Source organism: Amia ocellicauda, chromosome 4 (genome assembly GCF_036373705.1).
Source record: "Amia ocellicauda isolate fAmiCal2 chromosome 4, fAmiCal2.hap1, whole genome shotgun sequence".
Classification (NCBI taxonomy): Eukaryota; Metazoa; Chordata; class Actinopteri; order Amiiformes; family Amiidae; genus Amia; species Amia ocellicauda.
The window spans coordinates 15,649,985-15,675,874 of record NC_089853.1 but is presented as its reverse complement, the minus strand read 5'-3'; the positions used below and the strand labels follow the sequence as shown (position 1 = coordinate 15,675,874).

The 25,890-nt window shown below is 39.4% G+C and overlaps 1 protein-coding gene across 5 annotated transcripts in view; it reads left to right on the top strand.

The window, feature by feature from the left end:
* The window catches only part of rassf7a (Ras association domain family member 7a), a 47,984-nt gene that overhangs the window by 6,629 nt on the left and 15,465 nt on the right, over positions 1-25,890 (top strand). The window contains exons 2-4 of one of the 5 annotated variants that reach the window (XM_066701087.1): positions 1,989-2,161; positions 9,990-10,069; positions 12,701-12,782. The gene's annotated coding sequence lies outside the window, so the exon portion shown is untranslated. Of the gene's footprint in view, positions 1-1,988; positions 2,162-9,989; positions 10,070-12,602; positions 12,783-20,772; positions 21,032-25,890 lie in introns of those variants that run through there. The other 4 variants (XM_066701086.1, XM_066701085.1, XM_066701084.1 and 1 more) reach the window with 4 other exon arrangements.

Genomic DNA, 25,890 nt, shown 5'->3' with positions numbered 1-25,890 from the left:
CGATACTCAAACTGCAAAGCAAAGGAACAATAAGCAACAAGCAAGTATTAGTTTTGCACGAGTGTAATAAAATATGAAATTTAAAAAGAAAAAAGAAAATAATATTGTTGCTGTCATAGGGTGTTTGATATTAAAGTTCAGAAGGACTCTAGGAAGGAGAACTGCTCCTCTCTGACCGTCCAGAACTGAATAGTATCCTGTTAACTGATCAGCACACAGTCTGACCGATTCCTATGGAATCCCTGAGTATTCAATTCAGCAGCATGACTTTTCATTGCTTAACCAAAACTATTCTCTGTTCTAATTCCTACCATTTACGTAAATTGCCATTTAACCTATATTTTGAAATGGTGCCAAAAAAGCAATGTCATGTTAGGGAGAAATATGCTAAATTGGTTCCACCAGTTTTGAGGTTGGTTTGTGTTACTTGAACAGTGTGCAGCTAAAAAAAGGCTTTAGGAAATCCCTCTATAATCAGGGCTTGTCACTTCCGATGTGTCACAGAGTATCTGTCCGTAGCACGGTACAAAACGCACCTTCTAACCTGAGTCATAGTAATGGAAATATGTTGCTACTACTTGTGTGTAAACAGAAGAAATGTACAAATACTGAGAGCCAAAACGAACTGCCATTCACCAAAGCTGAGACAGCACTTTCTGTAATGGGAGAGCCCTTTTACCAAGGTGTGCATCTTTTCCTATTCATTAATCTAGTGAGCAGTTAATGATGCATGACCCTCAAAGCCCAGGCATATTAAAAAGGTTGAAATCCCTGGTTTTGCACCTTGTTGTGGCTTGGGTGCTCAAAAGTATGTCTGAGACTGGTGTGTATCCAGGGTCCCACTGTATACACTGCACAGACCAAGGCAAACACTCTTTGCTGTAGTAAAAGGCTGGTGCCTATAGCATAGGCTCAAATGTATTGTCATTAACTTAGATCTAGACCAGACCAAGACTTTGAGTTACCCACCAATCGCAAATTACATTACCCAGAAGCAGTTTGGGTTTGCTTCTACTAATTTCCAGGACTGGATTATAATTTCGGGATTAGCGGGTTGTCCATGTCTTAAAGTCATTGATTTGGTCTAAGCCTTAATGTAATATTCCACTCTTTGATGCCCTTATTAGGTACCAGAATCCTCTGCTTTAGTCTTAACCAATATTTCTTGTTTAAAGCTTCTTGAAACTTCAGGTTCCACCACAAATAAATCCTTCATTACAGGAAATTACTGCAATGATAAGGAAAAACAGCAATACATCATTACTAAAATGTAGGATACAAAACACTTTCAATAAATTGGAAAAGTTTTATACTTTGGGAGTTTCAGTGTTGGCGAACAGGTCAGTGGTGGGGAATCTTCTTTTCCTACTTCAAGGTGCTCTGTACTTCAAAGTCATGTAGCTTCAAACTCAAACATGGAAGGAGATTACCTCAGAGTTTAAAAGAAGTCTAGAGATTGAGCTTCAGAAAAGAGTCTTGTTTTAAGCAGATAGTCTTTTAAGGGAAAGCTTCAGAAGAGAATGTGACGAGGAAAGTAAGATGCCAAAAGAGTCGAAACTGCCCTACCTATTTGAATGTGGACAAGCTGAACTGTCAACATTTTTTGTCTATTTTTACAAAAGAGCTGAAACTATGAGAGGCATGTAAACACAATCGGCCTGAGACCAGCAAGAGCCGAACTGGTTTAATGTGTGTCTCTCTTCAAAGCACAATGCACAACACTACAGGCTTGTAATAAGGGATTTATTGTGGGTAGTGAGAATTGCAGAGGGGGGCGGGGGGGGGCATGATAAAAGTTGGCAACAGTGAGCAGCAGTTGTCATTTCAGAAACCCATCCTCTGTTACAAAGACAATGAGACAGGGTGGTTTGCTGCAGTCCCTTTTGTGAATCGCCACGCTCTGCTTTTGAGAGAGACCCTGCTGTCACGTGACTTGTGTCCGAGAACAATTGCCTGTGTTTTTCATTGGCCAACCTTGCTTTTGAAAGCATCCGTCTCCAAGGCGACAGAGGGCGGCTCCCTTGTTCTTTCTGGCTGGACACGTTGCATCGCGGCTGAGCACTCGGGAGCAGAGGCTCAGGTGCAGGAGAGTCCGGTCAGGGCCCAACCAGTCACTCTACGCCTGCACACAACCAAGACCGTGATCGGGGCATCAGCGGGGGTGAGTGACGGGCTATTGGTGTGTTTATGCTGGCTTGTTTCTTCCAACACTTTGCAAGAACAAAAGTAGAAAAGGGAAAGGGCTGGTTTGCCAGGAAGCAGTTTGTGGAATACATACTCTGTCATAACTACTTGAAAGCCGTTTTTTGTATTAATTAACTTAATCACTGGGCTGTAGGTCAGTGTATATGGCATGGGGAAGTAACGCCACGCATCCATAGGATAAACTTGCAGCGTACAGCTCTTTCATCAGAATTGTTATCCTCACCTGTTTCTCTTCGTTATGGCTATTTTGATTGCGCTGCTTTGTCGTGCCAAAAAGTGAAGTGACTGTCTACCAAAATGCATATGATATACTGTCTGTTAATACAGGGTTTTATTGATCAACTGTCTAGAATGGTCCTGGAGGCTCCCTGTCTTAAAATGCTCCTAATTCTGCAGCCAAGTAGAGAGGGGGTGGAAGGGAGCTCATCTGAAGACAAAGCACATGTAGTGTAGTGTAACACACTCTTGCGGTGTGGTGCCAGGTCACTTGTTGTTTTCTTTGGTGGGGAATGATACACCCGGATGCTGAGTAACACTATGCAGTCATTTGAGAATCTGCTTAATCAGCCCCCTCTTCTTTGCTCATCCAGGTGGCTAATTGTATTGGTCCACATGACGACTTTCCTAATGAAGTAGAATTCCCCCTCCTCCTCCACACTGTACAGCCTTTTCCATTGACTTTGCATGGGTCTGGCTTGCAAATTAGTGACAGTACCTGTAACCCTATTAATAGTGGAGAACCTAGAGTATGCTCACAGGCTCAAATAAAAAGGAAGCACTGTAAAATATGGAGTTCCCCGGGTTACAGTTCTTGCAGTAGATTGCAAAGAAATGCAACTATACAGATCATTATTCAGAAATAGCGAATCCTGAGATGCTGTATTGTTAACTTCAAAATAAGGCTATTTTATTTTTTAGCTTTTCATTCAACTGTGATATTTTTAACTGCCAGTGAAGGGTCTGATTTGACAAAGTTGGTAAAATATTGACTCAAGTGGAAGACCAGACATTTTAACACAACAGTAGATTTTTGTTGTTCAAATTTTTTTGCAACTTTTATTTTAATACAAATTATGAGGGCTTTTGGCATCAATTTTGTCTGAGTAGATAAGTTGTAAGTGTGTTACAGTAACTACAAAAAACATGTACTGGTCTTACTCATTAGAAAGGCAAGGTAATCCATTTCCCTATATGTAATGGCCAGAGAGGCATTGTGAAACCAATTATTATAATCAGGACTGTAGGCATTTAAAATATTTTCATGTTGTATTAAAGTTTACCCCTCATTTGCATATAAAAACATATTTTGTCTCAGGAGTGATTGACGTTTCAGGGTGAAGAACCATTACTGGGGATCATGATATTGCCAGACTCGGATGTTACACAAATTGTACGGGATTCAGTGTTTTAAGATCCATTCAACACCTCCAAAACACAATCCCAAACGTGTGGGTTTATCTCTGCAACAGCTGTGGTAGTGTATTTACTATGGTACAGTAACCCCCGCCCCCCGATAACCCACCTCTTTCAATTCACACAAAGTTCATCATCCATCATTTAGTAAGCAGTCTTTCTACTGTTCTGATGGACAGTCCAGTGTTTCATTGCACAAGGGAAAACAAAAAAGAGAGAGAGCAGACTGGAGTGACACATTGAACAGAGCTTCACGGTATGTCTGCCACCAGGATTCTTTGTCCTGAATGCAGTAACAGCTATTTGAAGACACTTGGTATTCAGAAAGGCAAGGATGTGATGGTGTTCTCCTCTGTTGTCACACTGGATCTCTCTTGTTGCAAGTTCGTATTGTTAAAGTTAAATGTGTACTGAGCATATTAAGCAGAACATGATTCTATGCACATAGTAGGTGGTCCCATATTTGTATCTATATATTTGTAGATGCAAAGCAAAAAATTAAAACTTGCCTTGCTTGAGTCTATAGGGGGTGAGATTCCCTTTTAATAAACACTGTCAATTAAAAAAATAATAATAATAGTTTTGAGTCTCTACATTATAATCCATTTGAGTTGACACAAAGCTGAACTAATCAGCAGGATACACCCACATTTGCTAGATTTTATGTTAGACAGAGAAAGTCACAGTGTTTTCTCTTTGCAGACTTTCCATGCAAAATTGTCTTTCAGAATTGCATACTGTGAGTTGTGTGTTTTTGTATGTGAATTTTTTATCCAAATAATTTTACTCCATCTCTTCAGTTCTGTTTATTTGCAAATGGCTGTCATTGACAATATCTGTTGCCATCTGAAACAGTTACGGCAGAATGTAATTTGAAACTAAATTTATAAACTCATCTCCTAGTTTTCAATAAACATTTTTTGATTTAATGATTCATAAAACATGAAATTAAATACAGTACTTACAGTAGTAAATAAAATAGTTATCTTTAGTGTATAATGACATGCAGTGCCATATAGTGTTGATGAGAAGAGTGCAATCACCTAGATGACCTCGTTTTTGCCATCCCCACCAGCAGCAAGCTGTGTGTATTTTTCTGTCCAGCTATCTCTGGTCTGCTACCATACACTACTGGCTGTTATTTATGTGACCATAATAAAAGTTCCTGACTAATTGTCCCTTATCTGCAAGCACCCTCGCATGCTGTCCCCCCGTTGTTCCTTAGTCGGAGATAGCGAAGGCAATGTATCCCTCTCTATAACAAAGAGTCTTTCTTTTGTGTTTTTTTTTTTGTTCTGTTTTGTGTCTCATCATAATTATAATCACTTTCCTGGGCTGATGGATCATCTTCACCCCCCTCCCCGTGTGTTTTTAAGGATCTGTGTGTAACGAGAGCAACTCTCTAGGAGGTCCGCCTGAGGACTGACTGAGCTTGCTTTGTTTTTATGAGAATGCAATTAAATGGGTTTTATTATGGTCCCCATCCACTCCCCCCCTCAGCCAGTGTTTTGCTATGCACTGATCTCTGTTTAATGCAAGAAAACAAATATGCAAACTTTTGCACACCTCAGAGACCATACACAAAAAAGCCCCCTAACAAAGCTGGCTGTGTGCTCAGGAGTTATAGGCCTGTTGGAATCCAACATCATGTTCAACTTGAGCTGCAGCCAAACTGAGTTAAAGCCTCAATGTACTAGCAAGTCCTTATTTATTCATATGTGGGTTTGTATTTTTTTAATTATTATATTAGTGGGATACAATCATGTACAGTCTGTTATTCAGGGAAGCACAATAAGGTACCAAATCCAGAAACCACAGCAAATTAAGTTCCTGTTTGCAAAGCTCTTGAACTTAACCCACTTGCTCCCTTAACCATGGAAAGAAAATCCCAGCTTAGATTTAGAAGATCTGCACACTGCCACAGACATGCAAGGTCTTCTTATTTTGAAGACATCTGTCTTGTGGTTCCTTTTCTTTGTGGTCTCACATGGTCAGATTCCTGTTTGTGGTGCTCTACACGAGTCATGTAATTTTCAGCAATCTTATTGCAGCAGTTTGTTTTGCTAATTTCCATGTGTCTTGAGTTTTTTTTATAACTGTATAATATTATTGCTGGGTGACCGGTACCACAAACTGATTGTGTAGCAACAGTAGTGTCTGAGAGTGCTAAACATGCAGAAGATAGTCACACTTAGAGAACTGTTAAACCTCTGCACTAATCATTAACCAGTGTTATGGACCAAAATTGCCAATCAATCAGATTTATTTCAGTTCTTTTCCATTAAAAAGCTCTCTCAGAATGCAGCCAGTCGCCATTGGAAGCTTCATAATCCCACAACATTCATTTGTTTATCCCAACGGTTAAGAAGAGATTAGTGCCTCTAGCTAAACTTGATTTTCATGGGAGATTCTCATTAACAATGAAATAATGATTCCAAATAGTTTCTCTCCCCCAAAAATGTCGATTTGAAGGCTTCACACGTTCAAGAGAAGTGGGAGCCTGTTGTAGGTTTAGTTTGTGGTTAATTTGCATGAGCTGTTGAGTTAAGATTCCTAAAATTACTTCAAAATCAAAGCTACAGATCTCAGAGAAAAAGAACAAGCAAGAAAGTACACAAGACAGGGAGCCAGATTTGCATCCTTGACTAATTAGAGATCTGAACATTTGCGTGAAGCGGTGCTTCAGCGTGCGGTGAAGGGATGCTGGCATATTATGCTGTCCAGGATTTGCACACTGTTTAAAGAGGGCCTGTCTAGTCCCACTAAATTTCCAGAGGGTGGTACAGATTAAGCTGCTATAAAACCCTCCCACAGCCATTCCTTTGTTCAAGTGACAGATCTAGATTTTTCCCCAAAAGAAACAATCAATACGCCATTTGACTCTTTAAGTCATGAAGCTTGTAATTGACCTTTTAAGAAATTAAAAAGGGAGATTTAAGGGTTGAAAGAACCATGTTAATCTGAGTACTCGCTTCATTCTGCTGATCCAGATGTTTGCATTTGTGAAATCATGTCTCTTTGCTATGGGTACACATGTAACCTATTTTCTGCTTTAGTGTGATTGTGATTTAGTTAATAATCTAGTTTGTAGTTTGATGCCAGAGAGGGCTACTATGCCAAGGCATAAAAGGTTGTGTTTGAGTGATGGAATCAACAGTCTGAAGGTTCAGGATCCTGTGTAGCTTAAAGTGAAGTTATCCAGCTTTTCTTAATGAGCAGAAGCCAGGTTTGTTGTAAATAGCAAGGGAATTTGCTCATTTCAGTTTCAGAAAACTATAAAGAATAGTGTACTTATAGGCCGGCCCTTAGTCTGTGTACCCCAGAGAGGAAAAATGTGTGTTTATCACCAACTCCTTTTGCTACACAAACTTGCCAGGATTTTTTTTAATGACGATACTGACAGGTGTTAAAAGTGGTGTTCATTCCATGTTTGGATATGGAGTGGAGGATTCCCACGACAGGCTTTAGTTTGAAAGCATGAGACTGTCTCAGGCAGTCAGGGGGAAGGGTGGGGTGGGAGGCAGGTATTTATTTTCTTGCCTTTAGCAGCACATTGTTTTTTTTGTTCCTTTCACCTGTCTGCAAACTTCCCACCAAAAAGTTCCGATGTGTCAAAGTCTCGCCCAGCTGGGCGTTTCAGCCTCCCTCGCGGGAAACGCAGAGTTCTTCATTGGTTGTGTTAAACTGCATCCATGGCCTGCAGGGTGTGGGGGCATTGTTCTTTATTTGGCTTCTCAGAATCCTGTTGACCTGGTGGCAGTGTCTAGCGTGTGCTACTTACCCCCGCAGGCCCATTGTTGATCTGTAAACCCATTCACAGTCACCCTGCGGCTTAGCTTCTCCAGCACAGGAATCACACATGGCCCCCCTCTACTTTAGAAAGTATACATCTTGAACAATAGGGACTGCGCGTTTGCGTAATTCAAGAACCGTCAACTGTTGCTAGAAAGTGCTTGCGGTGCCGAGACTGAAGAGCCTGAATGGTTTTGTGGGAGTGGGTCAGATAAAGCACAGTTTGTATAAAAGAAAGAGCGAAAATGTGGTTGAAGCTTGGCCAGATTCCTAAGATCCCTTTGTAGTGGAACTATACCAATTGCAGTATTATGCCTATAAATTACAGCCATGTACAACATCTGTTTACTTTTCTAGCACAGAAATCCATCTTTGAAGTGACCCTCAAAATACCTTCTGATGCAGCTTGAAACTCTTTCTGCTTCATCCCTTTTTGCTTAAACATACCAATTAGTACTGATGCCGGTCATTGACAGATTGACATCAGGTAGATAGCAGAGATAATAACTGGTGTATTTCCAAAAAACACAACAAACGTTTATTGTTAATTAAATGTAATTCATATCAGTGACTTGTTTTTCAAGTCTGTGTTTATTGTTGAGTCAAGTTCTTGAAGAACGATTATTACTTTTCTTTTTCATTAAAAACAAAACAAAAGTTTTCAGGTGTTGTCATCCAGACTATTACATGCTGCTTGATTTATATCTTAATACGTTGTGTGAAGTGTGTATCTTATTGTGTAAGAGATGTTATCTTGTACAGCTTGGGCGAGAGGTTCTGACTGCACAAACTACGCAAAATAACATTGGTCCAGGATATGTTGTAACCAGTGGTGTAGCTGGGAAAATGGTACTGCTTTTTGTCAAATCAGAGTATACCCCCCTCCTCAGTCATCCCTACAGCACTGTCTGTAACTGACCTAAAGTAGCTGATCTGTTTTGGTAAACTATTTATTAAAAACACATGTACATTCTGTGAAACTGGCACCACTAGCATTTAAGTGTCCTGAAACGTTGCTGGTAACTGAATAATTGTTTTAATTCTGATAATTCTGTCAGCTGGAATGTTTGGATATGCTGCTCTGTGATTGGCTGCATGATTTTATATTATTTTAATAGATCTTGAGAAAGGGGGCTCTGACAAATGTAATTTATACATTGAGACACCCTTTACACAGCCTATTAACTTATTATAAATCATACACATCAGGCTTAGACACACAAATATCTTTCCAGAACAAAACTTTTATTTTCATTACATTTAACAATTAACCTCCTTTCTCTCCATCTAAAGAAATGTTTTGGTCCAGGATCTGCAGTAACCGATCTGCAGTACTACAGTAACTTGTAACTGTACAGTAACTGATTAACTTGCATTAAATGTCCTGAAATGTTGCATAAGTGAAGAATCTTTTAATCCTGATAATTGTATGAATGGGATTACATTTATAGGAACGTTTGGAAATGCTGCTCTGTGAATGGTTTCTCGTATGTGATTTATAATATTTGAAGAAAGGCCTGTTTTGCAGTCTTCCCAAAAGGAGGATCATGTAACCATTTCTGGTCAAGTGTAACAAAACAGTAATAATTATATTGAAGCCTGAAATTAAGATTTCTACATTTCCATTAGGCTATATGATGTAAATGTACTTCAAATTCTCTTGGATAGACATGCATACTTCATGCAATAGTGAGTACTACTAATTAAGCAGAGAGATTCTTGGTATACAACAGATCTCTGTTTTTGTCTGTGGCATTACTCCATGTCAAGTTAAAACCTTGTAGTTAGCCAGTTTAAGACATTAGTGTTATATTTCAGTACCCAATGTTCAAGCTCACGAGGGTGATGCAATCCTATCAATATTAGGATGGAAGTTATATTTAGATCAGTGTAAAATAAGGTACTATTTTGCTTCGAATTGTATGTCAGTATAGTCATGACTCATGAGTCAGCGTTGTCAGAGCAAGATGTACAATGTTACTTTTTAACACCCGCGCCCCACAAAAGTCTTTTGTTCAGACTTCTTGTATAAACCTGTTATCGTTACCAATGGTTATCGTGCTTCTTTCGAGCCATAATACAGCGTGAAGCAGAACTGGAAGTAGACCACAGCAGAGCAAGAAGAATAGCACAGAAATCATTGCATGGCCTCCCTCTCAATTCTTCAGAAGATGGCTGGAGTACATTTGCAATACAGAACCAGTAGGATACCAATTTTTCTCCCTGTACTGTAGGATTAATGGTGTAGAATTCCTCTTAACTTTTTTTTTCAAGCATATACCACAAGTAGCTTTCAATATTTATGTTGATGGCGTTTAGTTAACTAGTGCTATGTATATTTGTTTTATTATGATTATAAACCATATATGTATTCTTGTCTCAGTAACCTCAAACAATGTCACTCTTCCCATAGAAACATTTAAACAAAAAATATATACGTATCAACCTTTCTCCTAAGAAGTCTTTAGGCTTGGTCACTTGATGCATACATGAGGAACAATTAGAGAAATCATTAATTATGTCTCGGGCGATAATTCCCTTCATTTACCAAAGTATTTGTTGTTTAATTATTTTTGCAGAAGTACCATTAATACGAGCCTTCATTGGTGAAAGAGCTAACCGTGATCTCACAGGACTGATCACAACACATCCTGTACAGGTAAGCTACAGACAATTCAGACAAAATGTGAATCATTTATTTTATGATTGGTCCAATGCCTATGTCCAACTGAACTCAATTTCCACACCATACCATTGTAAATGGAAGGTAAAAGTATAAGAGGTAAAGGTATAAGAAACATCAAATACAGCACTAAACCACTGTGCCAACGCTTAGACACCAAATAACTGCTAGACTGTAGGACCGTCCTTTTAGATGTATGGGCTAAGAAACCAAGGTAGAGAAAATTTAACCAGGTTAAAAGATTCATTTTTTTAATGGAAGATGTTTTACAAAGAAAGAGACCATCAAATGGAAGAACATTTTGTATATATGCATTTAAATGGATTTCACCTACTAAAAGGTGAGTCTCCTTAGTCATAAGACAACATAAGCTCTTTTGGCACCGCAAATTATTTTAGATTTGATACCATGAACGTTTTGCAGAGCACCATCCATGTGCAGAAATGCCGCTAATGCTTCTGCTGGCCATTTTGCAGCATGAACATTTGGAATTTAGTCGGGCCCCAGGTTTCAGGGCTCTTTTGAAATGTATAACATCGGGTATTACAACAGGTAACTGTGTCTATGCTGATGATAATTATCCATTCTAAAATCGCTCACCTTGAACTGTCTGTTTTTATTACGTTTTAGGTGGGTATTCACAGTGGTGGTCGAATATAGACCCATGTATCACACTACTGATTTGCTCTGGCTTATCTTGTATGAGTTTGAACGTACGGCAGGAACAAAACAAAAGGGTGTTTTCTTTTTAACTGAAGACCATAAAAATCCCATGCAGTTGGTGGTTTGTGCTCTGGGGAGGGACTACAGAAGGGCCAAGGGAACCTGAAACTTACGGGAGGGGAGGTGCTGGTGGCACCTTGAGGAGGGCCAGTATCCAGGGGCGGTCTCAAGGATTCCAAGAGAAGAAGCCAAACCCTGCATGAACAAGGCCACCTCTCTTATGACTATCCCCTGTCACACAGTCTGAACGAGAAGAAAAGCTACCTACCAGCTGCTGTACTCTGCAAGAGTCACTTTCCACTCCAGCTCACAATTCAGTCGACAAACGAAACTAAAATGAACAATATTACTTTTTTCAAGCCACCGAAGTCAGGTGAACACGTCAGGCACAAGGCTGCTGCCATCTTTTAAATGGTATTTGAGAGGAATCAAGGCAATTACCTCTTGTTTTCTTATGCAAGATATGTGATCTCATTTCTCCTTTTTTAAACTTCAATCAATTATGCCTGAAACTCTGGGATTTTCCATAGTTCTCACAGAGGGAGGTATATAGGAGGATGTAAGCCCGATTATCGTCATAGGGTCATAATTCAAAATAAATCAATCGATTGATAAAACCATTAACATGTCAGCCTCTTGAAATATATGCCACACTTCTGTAGGTGACATGATACGGAGAGACTACAAGGCGTGATGAGATGCAAGCCGTGGGATTGTATGTTTAAGTCAAAGTGTAGAATTTCACAGTGTGCTGAACCCCTCGTTCAGACTTTGCTGCTTCATACTGCCCACTACAGGAGATCTGATCATACATAACCACCTGCTCTTCGCCCTTCGGTTCTGTGTGCTCACTGCACTAGTGTGTTACATCACTGCAGCTCATGTGCTCTCGATGATGAATCTAATAAGATATTTTGCACGTTGCTTTATATTCTATATTTATTTCAACTAATTTAGCTATATAATGTGCAGATCCTTTTTTACAGTGTGAATGTGTTTTTAAATCAGTTGTCTTGTATATAGGTATCAGATAAATTCATATTATTAATAATATAATAATATTTACTTGAAAAGCTTAACTCTTTACATAAGCCTGCTCATAAAGAATGCTAATAAAAGAAGAAATGACTAAAGAAAAGTTTTGTCGAAGACTTTTAGTCCTGGAGAAGTGAATAGTTAGTTCCGGTCTGTATGCACCGAGTGGCTCCTGGGGTCAGACAGAAACCTGTCACCGTAATCATAGCAACAGCAGAACCTGAAAGGGCAGCTCCCTTTGGATGCGAATTACTTCCCTAAACAACCAACCATGGCAACAGCACTGTCATGCACCACCCCTTTAAACCATTTACATAGCGAGGGCAAAAACAGCTGTGAAGATGACCTGATTAGAAGGAAGTAAGCTAGCTGCCTAATTTGCATTATTACCTGTAAAAACAAAACGAAACCACATAAAAACCTCAGCCTTCACTTGGACACCTTGCTAAGAAGGACCCTCCTTGTTCAAGAGTATACGTCCGACAGCAGGGTTTGAGAGCTGGCTAGGAACTGCTGACTTCTTGTGAGGTTGCAAACTCTCTGGGCTGAGCTGGGGAAAGATCCTCCTCCTACCTGCAGAAGTGGGGGGGGAGGGGCCAGCCTGTCAAAGCAGTGGGGCAGGGCGGGGTGAGCGAGAGCAAGAGAGATTGCCTGGCTGATAGATGTTCAGTGTTAGCCTCTGTCAGACACTGTGAAGGAAGCCAGGAGGACTGCATTCCGTCAGTCTTTTTTTTTTTTTTTTTCTCTAAAGAGGGGGGATAGACCCCCACCCCATCAACAGCCTGTGAATCGCACCTCATCTGGGTTACAAAGCTCACCGCTCCCGTGTTTGTTCTACTTGTTTCAAAGCTTTACATTCTGACCTGAGGACGGCGTGTTGGACTATCTGCGTCAAGTGCGGGTTAAAGTGGCATTTGGACATTTCAGACAGGTAGGTCAAGTCTTTTTTTTTGGACTCTCCAGTATCACACTTTTCTGTCTTGTATATTGGAGGAATGACCGGGCTTCCCTGAGGTATAACTCTCTCGGTCATGTGCCTTTAAATCAACCTGTCAGATGGGCAGACTGTACATATTTACTTTAAATGAGCAGCAGACACACTACTAGGAAAACATCTCAAAAGGGATTTTGTTGATTTTAAAATTTGAATTCATTGTTCATTGTTCGAGGGGTGTCAAGTTGTTTTCTTAAAATGAGGCACATTTGATTTGTCTTTCTTCATTATAATCTTATTAGGACATTATGCTTAAACTATAATTTTAGTTTGAACTAAAACCCAATATCCAAAATAATAGTTTATGCTTTTTGTTTTTACGCAACCAAATGTACTTGCCACAAATAATTCTGAATATATGCTAAACAGAACTTTCATCTGTGTGTTTTTTTTGGTTCCTTTAACATATTAATACTATTTTATGTTTAATACAACAAATCTGGAGTCTATGTATAGTGAAAAAAGAAGCAAAGAGAAAATAAGGAAAATTCTACCTTTTTTCATTTTTACTATGGAATGTAAAATACCCAAGATCAGAATAATTGCTGTACATGAATTGGTAAGAAACGGATGGATTTGTCTGTTTACAGTCGAACTCAATCTGCAAGTTGTGGCAACATTTTGTTAATGTTAACATTTTAGGGTCTAAAAAATAGTATTCAAGTAAACAAAACAAATTGGAAGTAGTACCGAAAACATTCCTAACGAATAAGCCAATAGCTTTCTGTGCTTTTCCTGATTTGTTTCTGATCTAATCTGAAGCTGTGGGAATTACTGAAGCTGTGGGGCCTCAGCTAGCACATTGCAGAGTGTAGACAGGGAGGCAGGCTTCACAGCTTGAAAGCCCTTCTGATCTGAGGGAAAGCTTGCTATTAGAAATTAAACAGCCATGCGGTGATAAAAAAAAAAAAAAAAAGGCTTGCCTAATGATTCACACGTGGTCACATCTTTCATATCTCCCACAGCACCAGCCAGTGGCTTAAATGCTGATGTGTAGCACTCTGTTTTCTATCCCTCCCTTGAGCCTTGTGTATCTCCTTAATCATTAAGAGGTGATTGTTGTGGTTTTCCATTCAGGGAACCTCCATGTGTGCGTTGGCAAGACGCTGAATCTTCAGAGGTTTTGCACTCTGTGCATTGGCTGCACCTTCCTGCGCTTGGCATTCCACATAGATGAGTTTTTAACTGCAGGAGACATACTTTGCTTTTTTTTTTCACATCTGAAAATAATGGTGGAATGTGTGGAACATAGGCTGGTCTTTTTCATGATGGTGTTGAGCCATTTTCAATTACTTTTCTCTTATTTTTTGTTTGTCGCACCTGCTGCTAAATAGGAGAAAAACAATCCTCACACAAAGAACACCACAGGGCACATATTCAGCTCCACGTAACCAACTAGTATGAAATTACGGCATTGGCTAGCCTCATAGGAGGTTACCCGCTATCAGAAAAGTAACAATTGCACACTTCTTACATACTTTTTAGAGGGGGAATGTACACTTTGGTGTACTCTAGTCTCTTGATCATAAGCTTAATATTACATGTACAGATCTGTTACAAATGGCTTATGTTCTTGCTCTTCTGCATTTTCAGTTCACAACAAATTATATGTTTCAAACTTGGAGAAAAACACTGACAGGCTGTGAAATGGGCTGAAACTGGCTACACAAAAAGGGTTCTTTCAGTAAACTGATAAAGGTGTGCTGCACATTTAAGTATTGCTTTCTTCAAGTAGTTTATAATTTACTGTAGTGTATAAATGGGGCCTTTATCTGATAAGTCTTGTGCAGGTCCTTTGAATTCAACAATGGTGTGTTTGATGTCAGGCTATAACTCTTAATGGAAGTCTTGCAAGTCTTTTTCCAAAAAAAAACAAAAAAAAAACAAGGCAAGACACTTGCCCATCCTCCTTAGTTGTCTTGCCTTACTTGCCATTTGACACCATCCCTGACCTCTTTGTGCCTTTTTACAAAAGGCATACCACTGCCACATCTGTGACCTGAAAAGGGCTCAGTTTATGTGGTGTGTCATTTCAAAATGGACGCAGTTGACAAACTGCAGCAGTCAGGTGTCTGAGACAGGAAACACGCTGACCTGGAAGGTACAACAGAATTATCTTTCAATTTTCCACCTGCTGTGCGACCGAGTCCAAGTCGCCATATAATTTCACCAGGATGATTTGAGGATCGTACTGTAAATAAATGCACTGTGCTATGACCCTGTACTGAGAAGACTACAATAAAATAGCCAGAGACACCAAAGGAAGGTAGACATGCGTTCTGAGGAAGGTCTTGCAGTATTTGCAGTTACTTGTGCTGTATTTAGTTATCTAATCTTTATCCCTCCTATTCTGCAGGATGCAAATGAAAAGATAAGAGTTTCATGTTGGAGATGCTTGTCTTTGACAAAACTGCACTTTGTAAAATAATCTATGTTTATTCTTAATTTCATAATGATTTATGCAGGCATTGCAAGTATTTCCTCAAAGCAGAGAATTAAACAAAAGATCACCTCACTGTGAGAGCTAGGCAGATGGACCAGATGCAGTCTTGTTTTTGGTTTTGCCTTGCATGCAGCTGTTTTGTGCTGTTCCACTTCTTACTGTGCCAAGATCTCAGCTCCTCACAGGGAATTCTGGGGTTCCTGTAGGAGTGCTCATTGCCCTGTTCTCCTGACTGTGAAATTTGGTTCCAGTCCATGAAAAGATGGGCTCAGCGATGTCATGGTGAACAATGTGTGTAAGCTTAAAGATCTCACTGCCATTCTAAATTCTCCAGATGTGGCCATCGAGCCACCTGAAGAGTTTTGTTTCTGATCAGAACAAGAGTCATCAAGGTGTCCTAATTGGAAGTTTACCTTGATGTAACAGATGTCCTATCTTGTCTTGTGATAGCAAGGTAAACATTGAACACAGTCATTGTGAAATTGTTTGAGAAGCAAGTACGTAATCCTTTTGTAGGGTTTATGAAGTCCTTTGTTTGAGCTCCCAAACTACTCGTATGTTCACTGTAGTCAAGGTATTTGCAGTTAACCATTTGTCTATTATAAGCACAAAGTTATCAGACTACAAAATATCTTCCACCACCATGTATTTTAAGCAGGACTTTGATACTAGATAGCATATACTTTCTTTCTATTAATTTTTTCATGTTCCTTTGTAAAATCACTTTCGCAATGTGCTCTTCCTACACTGCGGAAATACAGTTGTGAAAGTCTTCTGTACTTGCAGGTGGGCAGCAAAATGTTGTCCTCTTCTAGCTTCTAACTGATTTTCCAAAGCAATGTGAAGGTATTTTAATGTTTATATCGACGCATTTGGAGTTTCACTGTTGCATACAGTTCTGCTCAATACTTGCCCCACTCTTTTTTTAAAGCAACTACAACAAACAAACAAACATGCTTTCATTCCAAACACAAATCTGTGTCTCGCTGACCTTCCTTTAGATCAATGGTACTCTCATCATCTCCACGTCCATGCTACACTAATGCACAAATAGCAGGAGTCCTCAGTCATTCTCTTGTTAATAGCCAGTCCGATTTACTCGTCCTACCTTAACTTCAACACAGAATACATTTTAACTCAATGATGACAATGATCTTGATGAGTATTGAACTGAATGAGGACTTTCTTCGTTACTATCCAGTTTCAGTGCCAGTGTTTGGTCAGTCGCAAAGCAGGATTTACAAATTCCATGCGAGGGGAAACCAGAAAAAGATGTGGTTTATCATGAATAACAACTGCTTGGGGCTGCCAATTATTGACAAAAAGGCAGATTTAAAAGCTTAGAGTGGATTCTTGTCTGTGTTGAAGGAATGTCTTTTGCATCAATCCCCCCCCCCAACCACACTTTTCTGCTATAGAAAGATTTAAGTGTACGTGATGTTTTGGCATTCGAATCTGTGTGGTAGATGTGGTGCAACCTTATTTTGTATTTTAAAGTTTAAATTCTATATTGTTTACTTAAAACGTATTAGAAATAAAGGTTGCAGATTGACCTCTTTCTTGTTGTACACAGGACAAATTCAATTGTTCTGATTTGTGTTGCTGGGTAGAATGATAGAAAGGGATCTGTTTTGACAATACTCTATTGTTGCTCACAGTAATCAGGATATTATGTAATACAATACACTGGTATCTGACCTTTGTGGTGTATCCTTGCAGGGCGTTGACCAATGTGTACAATGTGAAACTCGGAATACTTAAGTAATAAAAAAATATGTTGGTGTTTATTTGCCACGTAGTGCTTGACTAAGATCAGTATAACTATATATAGTTCTTGATTTTCCTTATACAGTCTAAAAACAACCCTCTGTATCTACTGCTTACAATATGATATACAATACAGTCAGTCCATTCTAAAGGTTCTGTGTGAACTGCAAACTTTTGAATGGCTTTAGTACCAACTGAGAGATTAATAGAAAAAGCATTCCCCCCTTTTCTCCCCATTTCCTTTTTTCTAAGACCGGGGGGCAACGGAGTTCATCATTGTGCGTTACAAATGTCTCGGCTGTTTCTTCACTTCTTCTGCACCCATTCTGAAAGGGATCAATCATGGCCACAACTTGCTTAAAGCAAACAACATCACTGGTGGGTTTTGAGCGAGGATTATCATTTTCTTCGAGCTCATAAGCCGTTTCCTTTTGTGTACTGTACGCCTGCATGAATCGTGCAGGAAATCTCCACAGAAAGCCCCGCTAATGCCTAGAGGAGAGACTCTGAGATGGTATTCTGAAGATAGAGGCCCCTTGTAGTGGAGTGTCCTGTAGCCTTCCTCTTTCACCATGAACATCCCCCTCCCTCTCAATGTAGGACAGGAGTAGCAAAGATCCTCATTGTGCTTCGTGGCACATCCGGAAGTAATCGTGACTCACAGCTCTTTCGTAGGTGGGAGCTACGCCATCAACTCGTGCCATTTCCATTCGTTTTGCATGTTCCACGTTTTGCCTGGGATGCAAACAATCTTCCATCAGTGTGCGTCCTCCTGGGAAAGGCTTCTGCAGAGCTGGAGCTGAACAGCTGCACCCAAAGGAGGAACAGAGCAGAGTTTGAATGTCGTACTCTGCCTCACAGTTTCTGCCGTCTGGGGTTGTTGTGTAGGTGATTAGTCTTGAAGGGAGTACATTAATTGTTATAATGTTAAGGAAGGAAGGATGTAATTCCCACAGCTTCAGATTATGAGGTGCCATTTAGTATCCAGGTGTGACTGTTACAGAAGACAACACTCTCAGTAAGACCTAGGAAGTAGATATGGACAGTTAAACTGGAGTAAAGACTTTAGAAAGTGTGGAAGACATAACGAGGCATTATACAATCAAAAACCTAATTGTTCAAAATAAAGGCAGTCGAGTTTATTCCGATTTAAGAAATGTTGCCGATTTGGTACAAACTCAAATAATGACGCCACATATGTGAAACTCATTTATCTTCAAATCTACATATCACTAATCATAAGGATCGTTTGTCTTTGCTAAAGAATGGATTCTGTTAGTACAGTACATTTTTACTCTCTGGAGATCCTCTTAAATATTGAGTCTGATTCCCCTCTCAAGACATATGACATCAGATATGACAACCGTAAAACCTCATCATGTGCATAATATTGTTTTCCTCAGTATTTCATTTCACGTTTTTGAGGTGTATGTATGTATTATTATTATAATGTTTTCTTAGCAACTGTGCTGACAGACTCAATCTCATACTGTACGCACTCCTGTGTGTCATATTTTCCAGGGACTATTTTGTTTGCCAAAGTTTCCTCTGCCGGTCTCCTTACAGGGATATTACCTGCCAAACTTACCTACTGATCCTCCCTGTGTAAACAGTAAACCATGTTTTCGATAGTCTGATGGCAGTACAGTATCACTCAAGGGAACAGGGGGAGGGCTTGAATTCACAGCTTGCCTGCCAGGACACCTGTTTGTAAACCTAGTCATTCTTTATGACAGAACTCACCTCCTTTGCTTTTGGGGACCATCTTAAAAGGCATTGTAGTTTTATACTTGGTACAATTGCTTTTGAACATGGGACTCTTCAGAAGCACTCGAGTCTGAAATGTTATTTTCCCATCCATGAACATTTGGGAAGGGTGCTTTACTCTGATTCCAGACAATGATGCTTCTATATGGTGCGAATCAGAATACCATTGAGCACCAGGGCTCCCAGGCAATCGTTGCGGTCTTCCATTGCTATGAAATCCAATGCTGTTACGAAGAGCTGGTGGAATTTTGACAGACTTGTAATTCTAGTTCAACACTGTGGGGCTCGTACATGGTCTTGGGTTGCTTTCTGATATGATATTGGTTTCATACTAGAAACGGTCCTTACGCTGTATATGTCATGATGTACTGGTACATGCATATATGACATGGAATCACCGGAGCACTTATACCACATTTAACATGACTAGCTTTAGCTAGTCCCGGGAACAGTGTCACATGTAAGAACATGCCTTTACTACTGTAGCTACTGTAGCGTCCTCTTTTAGTTTAAGTGCATTTTAAGGTGTAGGCTAAGTGTTTATTTATCTATTGTATGCCTTTATCGGTTGGTTTGTTTTTCATTGCAAATCCTCTTTTGCCTTTGGTTTATGCAACTGTCAGACATTTTGATCTGTATTTCTATAGATCAAGGAAACGGGTGCATTCAAAATTCCCCGTCTCTCGCATTCAGAAATGTAATGAGATTTTTTTTTTTTAAGCAGTTCGACAATATCTTGGATTGCTGAGCAGGCTTCGGTACACATTTTATTTGGCTAATAGGTTGCATGATGCATAGGAAGGACAAACGAGGACCACACAATATACAAAATATATAAACATGTATGAAATCAAGCAAACAAACAAGCAATTAAATTAAATAATGAAATAATTTAGCAGAATTTGAAGAATTGGGATCTTAAACATGGCTTCAATGCGCATTTAACATCTATAAACTGGTTTGTTTAACTTTATAAGTTACTTTATGAATGAAGTATTGTTGTTCTGGCGTGACTGGGTAAAGCTAATAATTGTAATTATCCTGCGTTCCTGACATACCAGTAAATTACTTGCCTTGTTGCAGACTTGGCTGTGCGATGCCTGTGATTTTGCTCAGGTGCAATCTGGATTTATTCCAACCGCTTTAGGGGTCCGGATGGTAGAACGACAGCTGGGTAAAACAAGCGAGTACCCACAGTAATTTGTTTGCCATTAACACTGCCTTCGAGTTCAAATAGCTGAACTGAAGAAAGGAAAAGCAGAAATAAATTTAAATCGCACACTTCAAAACCTTTGCATGATCAAATTTACAGTATCATAATTATATTATAATCGATGTGATGGTGCTAGATTATTTTTCAATTTCAATTCATTTCACTGTCAAAAGTGACATTTGGAAATTGTAGGTGGCTTGTGGGTCAAGAACAGGATTCAGTCTGGGCCCTGCATTATTCATAATAGTCAGCCTAAATGCACACATTCCTTAAATAACTTATGATATTAGGCTTAGGCAGGAGTGCGCTTAGTTTCTTTCACTAAAACTAAACACCTGATCTATATCTCGACTTATAGATATACCTATACCTATAACATTATGCGTTCTGCTTCCCAGTGTGTGTATAGAGTGAAACCGAGCATAGTGAAAGGAGAAAACTGTGTATTAAGATGCAATGTATCATATTATATAGTTGTATTGTTGATCATTGGTTGTTTCTGTCAAAATATAGAACTCGCAAACTATTTATTGTAATCTATAATCTCATTGTTTATTAACGTTACAGATCATTGTTCTGATGAAGGCCAAAACATTAATAAACTTTGAGATTATAGATTACAATAAATCGTTTTTGGAGCTTTATTAAATTTGCAAGTTCTATATTTTGACTTATCAATTTTTGACTCGGAAGCACCTGTATTTGTGGTGTGCCTGTGTTTTCAACTTTTTGTCATTGATTTGTTTTTACCTTCATTTCTGAATCCTTATCACACTGTAAAATAGAGCTGCAATACGTGGGAAAATAGCCAGGTGCTAAACTCTTATCTCCTTCTTAGTTTCGGCCAGGGTTTCAGTTGTGCAAACATTGAAGTCCTTTAATGGCCTATCCTCTAACTAGTGTTCTCTAAAAACCAATGCTATCGAGGCTGTCGGTCAGGGGAAAGACTTCACCAGACCCAGGGGTGTCTGAGTCGAGGGCTAATAACTACATCTGGTAATTTCGTAATCTATGGCTTTGTTTGATGTTTTTATGGAGGCTATGGGGGGATTTTCTATGGAGGATACTCTGTCAAGTGTAATGGAGCTGGTTGAGGGCAGAACCATTTCTGCTGATCTGTGGTCATAAGTTAGAACAGATGCTGCTACTGTCAGCATGAACTGCCAGTTTAACCAGTATAATATACAGTAGTGATGCTGACTCAGACTCGAGGTGTATAATTACACAAAGGCACTTGGTTGCACAAGTCAGCATGCACTGAAGAGAGCCATGATCCGGCTGCTATTGACACAGGAAAATTAAGAGGATCGCTGGGGAACATCTGTTAAGCAGTGAACACAACTTACTGCCTCAGAAACAATGAACAGTTGACTGAAGATTAGAACAACTCTGGCCAGTCAAGCTTCCATGTCATTTAAACTTCCTATTGAATCCAGCTTGTTTATATATGTGTGTGTGTGTGTGTGTGTGTGTGCGCGTATGCATATTTTATTTAAAGGTGGTACTTTGTTATACATAAAAACTGACCTCTGCTTCTACAACCTTTGAAGAGAATAGTTGTTCCGGCAGTTTAGTTTCAGGAGATTGCATTTGTAATCATTAACTGCAATGTCCTTTACTTTTGAAGCATGGTACATTCTCGTTCTCAGTGTTTCTAACTTGCTAACGTATTTTTGTATAGGAGGGATTTAATTGCACAGTACTTCAAATCAGGAATTGGTTTTAGTATCATAGTAACCTAAGCCTGGGTGATTATTCGTTATTGTCCTTGTGTACTTAACAGAGAATATCACATGACTACTAAAAGCCATGAACAGGAGAGCCATTCATCCAGGGCCTAGTGTCAGTTTACTTCCTGTACTGAGGTGCTGTTATCCCAGTTTCAAAGCAGTAATCTCAGGAAGGTGTGGAGCTAATAGGAAGGAAAATATACATTTCAAGACCTTTCCTTTTGCTCTGTGGACTGAGCCGGAAGGATCGGGACAGTCTACTCTGACAATTTAGTTGCCATTTTGTCAATAGCCATCTTCATAAATAGGTGGTTGAGTTTATCCCGATCAAGTCATGTTTTAGGCTCTAGTTAAAATGTAAACTTTAGAGATGGGAGTCACAGTTGGTTTGTGGCCGACAAAGACAGTCCTCACGGTGGAAGAGTTTATTAGTTTATCTCTCAACTGCTCAACATCACTCACATTAGTCAGGTGAAATTGCTGACATGCATTTTTATATAGCATTAGTTTGTATGTTCTTGTTTTTCACTTGTCATTTCTATAACTGTTTCATGCTGCCCCTTTAACTGTTTTCTTATATATAGTGTATTTAAGATCAGTAATTATGACTGGATGCAAAATGCTGTATCGTTTGAAGGTGTTAAACGAATTTTGTTAACAATTGTGATACCTAACTTCTGACATACCCTTGTTGCTCCTAGTCTGCTCAGACGAGACACTGAATGGAAAAGCAAGGAGCCATGCGAAATAGCAATCTAACAAACGGCCGTAAGTGATATAAAGTGATCCTTTAATCACTGTTTTCAGCAGGTAGCCCTGGCTGCACTGCTACTGCCCACTGTTTCCTCATATCAAATCACGTCGACAAGCTATTCATGCTCTCACGATTAATCTTTTAAGTGGCAGAATAACTGCAGCCTGAAAACAATAAACAGTCGTACGTCCTGTAGTGAAAGTGGGCAGTGCAGTTTAAGCCGAAACTCCCAGCAGGGTGGAATGCGAGGCATGCGTTAGGGGTGTCATGTCAGAAATTACGCCACGTCTGCCAGAATGTACCAGTCAATCTGCTGTGTACAACTTGGGCGTTCAAGGCTGCGAGGGCGGTCAGGGAGGTGTCTGATTGGATCAGTTGTGATTCTATTGGAATCTCATTTGAGTTTCTTTCGTAGTAGTGCAGGACTTTAAGTGCCAGACAGTGCTGTGTTTTAAACAAATATGAATCTGTTTCCCTCATTTAATAAAGATACCTCCCCCTGGTTGGTTTACTATATCAGTCCTTTGTATAATTAAGAGTATTTGAAACCTGACTTGAACTGCCATCGGAAAACAATAGGAAAGTTTAGATACTCTTGGGGGCTCCAGTATTCGTTTTTGTTTTCATCTGAAGTGCTATATGACCAGTGATAGCATGTGCTTTCAGCCTGAATAATTTGCATGCTTCTTCAGATCAAGTGTACCAGAGCATAGTTTAACTATTTATGTATATATTTGAAACAGGTGATCACAAGGGAAATATTTAATCTCGCTTCCAAAGGTATCCCAGTAAACATCCTGACACATTCTAGCAACGGAACAGTAGCACAACAAGCCAAAACACTAACCCAAACTCAATTATAACCACTCAGCTTCCGCTTATTACGTGTGCAGATTAATAGGTCATCCAATACCAAGGAATTTCGATTAATTAAGGGTATTTTTTATATTAGAGTTTAAACTTTAAACAAACAAAGTATTTTCCGCAGGCACAGTTTTATGTATGTCTGAGTTGAAGTTTCCCTTTGAAGTCAAGCCACAGCATTCTTACTGTACATTTATCACATCTGTTTATTCTTCAGTTTCAGTAAAATATTTGCAGAGTCTTGATGTAAGAGACGGGAAACTCGGTTAAAAGGGACACCATTTTGTTTCAGTACTGTTACTTTGAATTATCATAGTTTTGAGCCAAAACAGCTCTTCCTGCTCAGTAGAATTATTATACACTGGAAAGAGTTTGACCAAGCTTTGACCTGGTCTCTGTCAATCGAATGCCTACATAGTTGTGCCGTTTGTTCTTGTGCATTACGTCATTATAGACATTTGCAATTTGCCTTTCTCCATACAATTTTATGAATGTAACCCTTCAGTGCCTCTGATTCAGTAAATGTCCAAGCAGTCTTGCCCTGAAAGCTCGTGGGAGTGTGACCAGAAGCTGTCGGGAAATGACTGGGCTGCTGGAAGACAGTGTGATGCTACAGGGTGGAACTTTAACCAAAATCTAACTGAAATCGACCTTAAATTTGCTGCTACCTATGGATCTAAACAAGGCAGTACTTGGATGTGGAGGCCTCGTAGTAAAAGACAGTTGCATCTGGAAGTGATGTTTGTGCACCAGGAAGAGGGCATTCTCCCCTTTGGACCTGAAACTCCAAACCAGGCTTACATTATGATGATGGCCCTATAGAAAATGTTGCACTACACTGAGGTACTGCTTGTTGGTCTTAGAGATTTGGTGGGAATAGTGCAGAATATAGGAGCTAACAAAGTGTCCCTTGTTCAATTCTAGTTCAGGCTTTTTTTAAATTTGGCCTACCTATTCAAATGCCTCTCACTATTTCTCATACTTATCAGACACTTTAAGCATGAGCTTTCCTCCGGCTAGTCCCCATGACAGTGTACTTAGCACTACAAATACTACAGGCGGGCAAGAAGACTATTAGAAGACTATCTGCTGCGATCCCCCATCTTCATAGCTATCTCTTCAGAGCACCGCCCTTTGTGAAGTTTATTGGGGCTGAGTGTCAGTAATCTCTCACTTGGTAATAGTGGCCCATTTTGTATTGATATATGCTGGATGACTTTCCTCTGGCTGGTTCTTTGAATATTAGCAGGAAGGAGATGCAGTGATGCTGATTAAATGCAAGGTATGGGTCATTTTTGTTTCCCATCTCAAAGCTTCCATTAAGCTCTCTAAATGTATTTCATGTGGCTGGCCAGATCATGTTTAATAATCCATTGGGAGGCTTATATTATAGCATCAGATGTCTGACCTGTAAACGCTGAACTCTGCAGCGTGCTTGACCATGTCCCCAGGACAAATACAGTCACAGGTAATAGGTTTTAATATGAATAGGTAAAAACACAGGGATGTCAAGTTGACTGTCTTTACAAGATAATTAAACTGTGGATTTGAGAATCGAATATTGGGGTATGAAGACTGAGACTGGAAATAAACCATTGCACACTCATTGCACTTAATTTATATAATTTCGTAATGATTGCAAACTATTTAGTAATTGTTATGATTTTTATTTATGTATTTATTTTTATAGCTGAAAAGTAGTACAGTTAACCAGCAAAAAGACAGAGCTTTCTGCGTTTGCTTGCAGTATAACGGATACATTCTCTCATACCAAAAGAGAAATATGTGAAATTTTTGTTTTGCACACTAATAAAATGGACATGGACAGATTTGCACAATTTATTTCCATGGTTTTTCAATGTCAATGAACTTCTTAAAAACCTTTTCCTCTGAAAGATTTTAAGTACGCCAATGTTGTCCCTTTGTATTTAAAAACCACCAGTTTGAAGTATATTTAACCCTCACTGGCTCATGACCATATGCTTCTATCTATCCCAATGCAGGTGATACATACATTTAAAAAATGTAATTGGAAATTCACCAGTATGGGAGGGTGTAGGTACGATATCTGAAGGGGAGAGAAACCAGGGTTTTTGGATTAATTACTAGAGAGGGTTTGAATGTAGAAAGGTGTAGTGAACATAACTCTTACCACAGCATGTTCCCACACGAAGCCTACAGCCTTACAGACAGTTGAAACAAATTAAATCATAGACGACGAAAACGATTAGTGCCCAGAACAATTTGTGATCTGTGTGTTCAGTACTTGTTTTAATCTCTTGATTCTTGAAGTAACCAGAGGTGGAGAAATGATGAATGTAACGACAAGCTATGCATTGTAATGTAATCCATATCTATCAATCTTTTTTCCCCCTTGTCTTCCTGATGTTTACCGATATTTTTTTAAAAGGCCATTCTTGTTTTTTGTGTGGATTGTTTGTGTGCTTCGGTGTTGAGTTGCACTTTGAGTTTCTCCCTTAAAGTGAGATTCTGTGCCTCTGTTTCAG